Source organism: Tupaia chinensis, unplaced genomic scaffold (genome assembly GCF_000334495.1).
Source record: "Tupaia chinensis unplaced genomic scaffold, TupChi_1.0 Scaffold000311_2, whole genome shotgun sequence".
NCBI classification, from domain to species: Eukaryota; Metazoa; Chordata; class Mammalia; order Scandentia; family Tupaiidae; genus Tupaia; species Tupaia belangeri.
The window spans coordinates 4,854,458-4,863,635 of NW_006159803.1; the positions used below are offsets into that span (position 1 = coordinate 4,854,458).

Genomic DNA, 9,178 nt, shown 5'->3' on the forward strand with positions numbered 1-9,178 from the left:
AAAAAAAAAAAAAAAAAAAAATGTTCCTAACTCTGGGACCAGCAGTTGGCGTAATGGCTCTGTTGCTGAACTCCCATGTAGTCAACCACGGTTCTAGTTCCTCACCCTGTGGCTTAAACTCATGCCAGCTGCATTTGCGTGTGTGCCCAAGATCCTGAGAGGAGAATGGAGGAGAAGGGATTGCTGTGTGGCCATCCCCCATGGGGGGTGATTTCTTGCTTTCTGTCTGTCTCTCTGTCTTTCTGGCGAGCACACGCACCCTGTAACAAAAACCTCTCTCTCAAAAAAAAAAAAAAAAAAGAATGTTCATAACTCTTAGAACCCATAATCCCATTTATGAATTTCTTTCTGAAGGAAATAACCTGAATAGAACAAAAACTTTATTCATGATCTCTGTATCACTGTATTATTTATGATGCAGAAATAAAAAATATGAAAACTATCTTAAATTTAACTATATCTGCTCTAGCATTTTAGGTAACAATGTTAAATGTTTATATAATGTATATAACAACATGGTAAGTTTTTGTAGTTTTTTTAAGAGTATTTTTTGTTTGTTTGTTTGTTTTGCTATAGGATATGTGTGTACACCAGAGATGAAGAGGCAAAAAGTGAAAAATTACCTTGCCAGGGAAGATGGCCATGCCACAATCCCTTCTTCTCCATTCTCCTCTTGGGATTTTGGGCACACACACACTCCTGGCATGAGTTTTAAGCCTCCAGGTCAGAGATTTGAACTATGGTCAACTATGTGGGAGTCCAGCAACGTAACGAGGTAACGATTGCACCAGCTGCCGCCCCAAATTTTTGTAGTATTAAGTGTGGGAAAAATAAATTATGAAACCATCCATGCAGTATGTACACAGTTATTGTTTTCCAAGAAAGTATAAAGTGTTTCAAAAAGAAAGATTGAAACCCATAGTTGTCTCTGGGTATTGTTTATATGGCTTTTCCCCCCCATTTTAAAAATCTCTTTCTTTTGCCAGGGGGCATTGTGAGAGAGAGATGGAGAAGGAGGGAGAAATCACAGTCACACTGAGATATCTTCTCCATTTCTCCATCCTGTCAGTGTTTGGACGTTCACACATATGTTCCTGAGGAGTTTTTCAAGCCTCTGGGGCCAGGATTCAAACTATATGGCTAATCATGTGTAATCTGAATCTCTTAATCACTAGGTCATGAGGCCATTCCAGAACAATTTCTTCTTTATTCCATTCTTCTTTCTTGTCTACATTTTTAAAAAATTTTGCCAGAGAGCACATGTGCTCACCAGAGAGAGAAAGTGAGAAAACATTCCCCCTACAACCTCCACCCCACCTTCCCCCAACTCTACCTGCCCCCAAATTTACCTTCCCCCCAACCTCCTTCCCGTTCCCCCACCCCCATGTCACAATTCCTTCTCACCCATTCTCCTCTTGGGATTTTGGGCACTCATGCATATGTGCCAGCGTGTTTATCAAGCTGCCAGGTCCAGGGCTCAATCTCCAAAGTCCGCCATATGGAGTCAAGCAGCTTTAACCACCATGCCTCCTGGTTGACCTTCAAATACATCACATTTTAAGTGAATTGTTGGATATTTCATTCAAAATTTCCTTTCTCATTTTTATTCCAAGACTTCAGATTTCAAGAGGAAAACATCACTCATTTTCTAAAAGTATTTTTTCAGGAAAGAATGTTGATATTAATGAGTAGTTATGAGGAATTTTGCATATAGCCCATAATATACAAAACTCTCAGACCAATCTGTCACTAAAATATGTACGCTATCATCTTACTTTACTTAACATATTATGTTGGCTAATTTTGATTTCTGGAATGCTGATAATAGTTACAAAACCTTTTCTCCTTAGTACATACATAAAAGTATTTCTGAAAACCAGTAGGTGGTGGGGAACCAGCAGTTAGCGTAATGGCTATGTCACTGGACTCCCATGTAGTTGACCGCGGTTCGAGTCCCGGACCCGGTGGCTTAAAACTCACGCCGGGCGCGTTTGCGTGTGTGCCCAAGATCCCGAGAGGAGAATGGAGGAGAAGGGATTGCAGTGTGACCATCCCCCCTGGGGGGTGATTTCTCGCCTTCTGTCTCTATGTCTCTCTCTGTCTGTCTGGCGAGCGCACGCGCCCTACAGTGAAAATCTCTCCAAAAAAAAAAAAAAAAAACCAGTAGGTGGTGTAATAGTTAATGCCCTGGATTCCCGTGTGGTCAACCACGGTTTGAGTCCCAGACCTGGCAACTTGAAACTCACCGCAGGCATGTGCATGTGCATGCCCAATATCCCGAGAGGAAACCAAGGAGAAGTGGTTGCAGTGTGACCATCTCCCCAGGGGGTGATTTCTCCCTTTCTGTCTCTCTGGCAAGCATATACACTCTATAGCAAAAATCTCTGTCTCTCTCTCTAAAAAAAAAAAAAAAAAAAAGCACTCTGGAAAATTAAGAAACTTTATTTTAGCAAAAAATGGTTTATAAACAAAAGTGTTTTGATCTAGAATAAACAATGAGTTTCAGGCCCCTTGTGGGTTCACTAAGACTTGATTCAGTAATGGAAAAGGCAAGCAATGCTTTCTATAGTGATATATGAACTATAATAAAGATAGACATGCAGTGCCAAGGGAGACAGAGAAGAGGCGAATAAACTGTGCCTGGAGGACAGAACCCATGTGGAGATGGAGAGTTGAAAGGGTTCCTCAAGAGAAGCAGAGGAAGGGCAACCAGTTTTGGAGGTCGAGCAGCAAGATGGAGTTGATGTTTATAACCAGAGATTTCAGAAAGGTCTGTTAAGGTCCATTTGAGGAGGCAAAGTTTGTCCTTTATCCCTGAGGAAATAGTCTATCCACAAGAGAGATTAAGAAGAGGAATAAAGTGATTTGATTTGTATTTTAGTAAGGTAACTGGCATGCGTGTGGATTGCTTGGTTCAGTGACAGAATGGTTAGTGAGACTGACAGGGATGCCTTAGAGAGTTTCGCTGTAAAGACTCATACAAGAGAGAAGGATAAGGGCCTAAACCTAGGTTGTGAGGATGAAGGAGATGAAATAGATTTGGAGACAGATTTTAAGGAATAAGAGAAAAGATCTGAAAATGATTTCCGAGTTTTCAATATGTACCCAAAACAAGCCAGGCACACGTGTGTCTGTCCAAAATCCTGACAGAAATGAGGAATGGAAGAAAGAGGATTACGTTGTGTCCGTGTCCCATTGGGGTGCTCACTTACTCTCTTTTTTTCTCTTTTTTCCCCCCTCCCCACCTAGCCCTGCAAGTGCATGCAATTAAAAAGGAAGTGGAACTGAGGAATTAAGATAATAGGGCCCAACCTCAGTGGCACCGCAGCAGCTCCATGCTCTGCAGCACTGCAAGCCGTATGAAAGATTGGGATTTGGCTCTCAGATTGACCTGTACACACCAGGTATGTGCACACACACGTGTCCATGTACCTGACTGGCTGAGAAGACCATGAGGGATATTTCAGCATGAGGCCCAATTGAGTGTGCTTGCTGCTCTCTCTTTCTGTCTCTGAAGAAATAAACGTTTTAAAAAGATAATGAGGCAGGTAAGGAACATGCTGATTTTAAGCGATTGTGGGCAATCTAAGAATAAATCTGTATTTAATACCTGGAAATACATGAATTAAAAGGACTATGGCAAGTGAGACATAAAATAAATACTTGTTAAGTAAACATAGATAACACTAAAATAGATTTTTCATTGTCAACTATTTCATTGGAGAATATCGTTTTGTACAAGCCAAGGATTTTACAACGGTATTAGATATTAATTGAAAGGATCAGCATAATACACTTTCCTATACAAAATGTATTAGCTTTAAAAAAAATAACGCTGTAACAATACCAAATCACATTTTTTTTTCTTTTGTTTGCTTTAGGGTGTATAAGCTTGCTGAGAGACAGAGAGAGAGAGAGGGAAAGTGAGAAATCAACTCCCTGTGGGATAACCACACTGCAGTTTCTACTCCTCCATTCTCCTCTCTGGAGTTAGGGCACGCATACACACGTACCTGATGTGATTTTCAAGCCACTGGGTTGGGGACTGGGTCCATGCATTAGGCCATGTGGTATCCAGCCACTTTAACCTTTGTTCCCCAAAATCACAATCTAAGGAAAAAAAAAAAGAGATCCATACAGGGACCATCAGATGGCATAATGGTTCCACATAGTTGACCATGGTTTGAGTTCCACAGCCAGTGGCTTAAAACTCAGGTTGAAGTGGGGAGGCTGGTAGGTGGTGAGGTGGTTAAGGGTGCTGGATTCCCACGTGGCCAACTGCGGTTCAAGTCCTAGTCCTGGCAGTGACGTGCTTTCCCTTTCTCTCTTTCTGTCTGTCTGGTCAAATGAAAAAATAATAATAACAGATGGAATTAAATAAATAATTCTTTAAAAAAACAAAAACGCACGCTGGGCACATGTGCATGCATGCCCAAAATCCTGAGAGATGAATGGAGAAGAGGGGATGGCGACATGGCCATCCCCTCTTCTGTGATTTCTCACTTTCTGTCTCTCTGTCTCTCTCTGTGCCTCCAGCAAGCTCATGTGCCCCATAGCAAAAATCTCTCCAAAAATTACAAAAAAAAATTTTAGATCCATACATAGAAAGAAATGCAAGAAAATATTCTTTTACAAACCATGATATGTCATAGTATTCACATTATCTTGCGTATTTAATTAGGTGTGTACTCACAATGTATTCACCAATATAATAACTCTCAGTAAAAAGAGACAAAGTAAATAAAACCATCTTATCATTTATTTTGAATACTTAGAAAGTTATACAAATTTAACTGCTGATAAAGGCTATAAAATGTCAGTGCAGTCAGTAAGAGGTTTAGAGCTAACATACCTAAACTCTGAGTCAGGAAACCACAGGTCTGTTCCTACCTTTTTTCTCTCCCTATCTAAGATCAAATTACATAAGTACATAATTCACAGTGCATCACAGATAAGAGCAGATTAGTCTTCAACAAAGACAAGCTAGAAGTTATACTTAATCCTCTCTACTTATATAATAAAGCCAATTTAGATTGTGATAAGTGGCAATAAAATTTCAGAGGTAAGTAATAAACTGAGCACAAAGAGTTTAAATGAGGGAAGCTATAACCTTGGCTTTATTCCCAATTTGTATGAACAAGAAACTCAGTAACCTTGAAAGATGTAATGGACTAGTCTTTAACTTACTTGAAAACAATGTTAAAAGGGAGAATATTACACCCATTGTGCCTTTCCCCAGAGATCCTTTATGACCACATAGATTTTCATGGCTAAATGAGAGTCCCAAAGAGTATTAAATCTTCTTCCCACCTTCCAGCACTATCACCAAAGGACTATTCCATCATTAGTTTGCTCTTTGCCACAAACTGAAAGATAACTCTAGAAAAATATTTTTCTTTTTCTTTCTGGTGGACTCTCAGTTTTCTTATCTATTAAATAAGAAAGCTGGACTAGATCATCTATAAGCTTCCTTAAAGCCCTAAAATTCTTCAACTCTGATTTTGATTCACATATAAAATATTTGTTTCACATATATCACAATGTATAATTTATAGAATTCATTATGTATTTTATAATGTGCAGAAATCATTTATGTACAGAGTCACAGTGTTTTATAATTTGACCCAAATATCCTTTAGTTTATGAAGCAGAAAGCTTTGCACATTGCTAGATAACCTTTGCCTCATTATAGAAAGAGAAATGAATAAATACTCACACTGAATGTTGGCAGTTATTTACTAGAAATTCATAACACGTTAGTGTCAGGACCAGCAGATAGTATAATAGTTAGGTCGCTGGACTCCCACATAGTAGACTGTGGTTTGAGTCCCAGACCTGGCAGCTTCAAACTCACATCAGGCGCATGTGTGTGCGTGCCCAAAATCTCGAGAGGAGAATGGAGGAGAAAGGATTGCGGTGTGGCCATCCCCCCTAGGGGGTGATTTCTCACTTTCTGTCTCTTTGTCTTTCTCTGACTCTCTGGCAAGTGCACACACCCTATAGAAAAAATCTCTCTAAAATAAATTAAAATAAAATAAAAAATAATTTTAAAACATTTTAGTTTCATTCTAATTTAGTTGGATCTATATGATAGTGTTATTTACTTTTGAGGAAAGGTGCCCAGTACTTTGTGAAGTGTCAAGTGTGTAAGATTTAAACTTTACTGTAGTGATTTAAAACATACCTACAAATTATTTTGTAGCCTAATTCCCTTAGTGACTTAATTATGACAAATAGGATAAATTGAGATTGACAGTATGTGCTATTGTCTGAATATGGTACCCTCAAAATTTACATGTTGAAACTTAATCACTAATATATTAAGAGATCAAACTTTTAGGAAGTGATTAGATCATGAGGGATTTATTCTCATGAATGTGATTAATGCCCTTACAAAAGAGGCTTCACATCTTCACATAGTGTTCACCTCTTTTCCACCATCTATCCTTCTATCGTGTGAGGACACAGACCAACAAGGTGCCAAGCAAAGCAGAGCCAGCCTTTACCAGTCATTGAGTTTGCTGATGCCTTGATCTTGGACTTCTCAGCCTCCAGAACTATGAGAAATAAATTTATATTATTTATAAATTATCCAGCTTAAGGTATTTTTGTTAAAGCAACAGGAACAGACTAAGAAAGTATGTGGTTTCTGAGACTAGATAAAAGAGTCTAAAAAAGATGAAAGTCACCCTGACATCCTTCTCATTTGTTCATTCTGAGATCACTTGCTTTGTTGAAAGTGAGGTGCCAGGGACCAGCAGTTAGTGTAATGGCTATGTTGCTGGACTCCCACGAAGTTGACCGCAGTTCCAGTCCTGGACCCGGTGGCTTAAACTCACACCGGGCACGTGTATGTGAGTGCCCAAGATCCTGAGAGGAGAATGGAGGAGAAGGGATTGTGGCGCGGCCATCCCCCCTGGGGGGTAATTTCTTGCTTTCTGTCTCTCTGTCTCTCTCTGTCTGTCTGGCGAGCACACGCGCCCTATAGCAAAATCCTCTCCAAAAAAAAGAAAAAAAAAAAAGCTGGCACATAGCCATGTCATGAGAGCATTCAAGAAACCTATGGAGATACCCACATGGATGAGAAATGGAGGCCTCCTGCCATCAGTGAAGACCTGAGATCCTCTGCAAACAGCCATGTTACTGAGCTATTGTGAACAGATAGATCATGCAGACCCATGCAAGCCTTTAGATGCCTGCTGCCCCTGGCAATGTCCTGAGAGCCACTTCTAGGAAGTTTTGAATCAGAATGACACAGCCAAACTGCTCCTGAGTTCCTAACCCACAGAAACTGTGCAATAACAAATCTTTGTTGTCTAATGCCACTAATGCTTGGGGTAATTTTTTATATAGCAGTAGATAACTTATTTACCTATAAGTTAGAATTCTCCTTTAAGTAACACTACTCCTTATTTTTGAAAAATGATTGAATTATATCATACAGTCATATAATTTAAGAACTGAATAGGACTTGAAAGAAAAATTTGCCTATTATTTTACAAAAAAAAACAGAAATTTTGACCTCCAGAGTTTGTCTTTCTCAAATCTGATCTTCTTCCATTGTTCTCTGTCTTCACCAGAGCTCCTTAACAACGCTCTTTCCTTTAATTCTCCAGTTCCCAACCTGTTATTTAATCTTATCGATTATACCTCCTCTTGCCTGTATCTGTGTATCTTTTTGTATCTGTGCCACCCCAAAGCTGACCTCTTCTGGACTCCAACATTAGCCTCTTAACTGGTCTTCTCATGTCAACTTGTGCCCCCTACAATCAGTTCCGAATATCACATAATTTGTTGAAATACAATTACAGCGATCTCACATCTCCTTCCCATTCCTTTCCCTCTGAGATCCATTTGTTGACTTCCCATTGTTGATGATTCCTCTGCACTTGTTTTTCAAGCTCAAGTCATTCTAGTCTTCTGTAATTCCTAGCATATGCCTGCTGCCATGTCAAGGCCACTAAGACTTTGCATATATAGCTCTCTCAGCCCCATTCACCAAGCTGACATCTAATCATCCTTTATATCATAATTCAAACTCATGATGGAGTCTCTAGTAACTTTTCTCTGTAGTACTAAATATTAAATAGTAGTTACACTGTTAATGCTTCTATTTTTAAAAAATTGAGTTCGTTCTTTCTATTAGGATACAAGCCTATACATTTTTTTAGAGTTTCTCTTTTTTTTTTTTCTATAGGGCATGTGCCCTCGCCAGAAAGACAGAGAGAGACAGAAAGTGAGAAATCCCCCCTCCCCCCAGGGGTTGGCCATGCCGCAATCCTTTCTCCTCCATTTTCCTCTCAGGATCTTGGGCATGCACACAGACACGCCCGGCATGAGTTTAAGCCACCAGGTCCGGGACTCGAAGCGCGGTCTACTACGTGGGAGTCCAGCAACATAGCCATTATGATAACTGCTGGTCCCAAGCTTATAAATTTTTTGTATGTTTCTTTTTAATCTTATGCTCTAGCACTTAGCATAGTATCCAGGGCATTAAAGGTGCTCAATAGACATTAGTTAAATTGAATGAGTTAATTAATTTATGAATTAATGAATGAAATCATTCAAGAAGTTAATGTGGAACTATAATTTAAGTTTTCTTATTCTAAATTTAATGTTATTTATAATTTTACCTGCTGTTCTCAATTTCGTTATTCAACTCTGGGTATCCTTGCGCTTATTAAGTGAAAAGAAAATAATTGATATTCCTCAAATACTGTATTTGGCAATACTAGTGGAATACAATATCTAGGTATAGTTATTGTATTAAAATAACAAGGGCATAGTGAATGAAATCACCCAAGAAATTAATGTGGGACTAAAATTTAGGTTTTCCTTATTCTAAATTTAACATTATTTATAATTTTCCCTGCTGCTCTCAATTTTGTGTCCTCCACTCTGGGTATCAATGTATTTATTAAGTACAAAGAAAATAATTGATATTCCTCAAATACTATATTTGGCCATACTAGTAGAATACAAAATCTAGGTATAATTACCTTATTAAAATGAGGGCATAGTATGGTCTTGTTTACTTTGTGACTTTGTCACTATTTCCTAAAATACCATCACCACTTAAAATCGTAAGGCCAGCCCATAGCATAGAAATTAAGTGCTGTGCAGAGGGAGCTGGTTCCCACATAACTGACTATGATTTGAATTCCAGCCGTAGCGGTTC

The 9,178-nt window shown here is 39.0% G+C and overlaps 1 long non-coding RNA gene across 1 annotated transcript in view; it reads left to right on the forward strand.

The window, feature by feature from the left end:
* Positions 1 to 716: 716 nt before the first annotated feature.
* The window catches only part of LOC102473269 (uncharacterized), a 22,635-nt gene continuing 14,173 nt past the window's right edge, over positions 717 to 9,178 (forward strand). Inside the window, exons 1-2 of the long non-coding RNA XR_334911.3 lie at positions 717 to 775; positions 3,250 to 3,404. This is a non-coding gene — a long non-coding RNA (uncharacterized LOC102473269). The remainder of the gene's footprint in view (positions 776 to 3,249; positions 3,405 to 9,178) is intronic.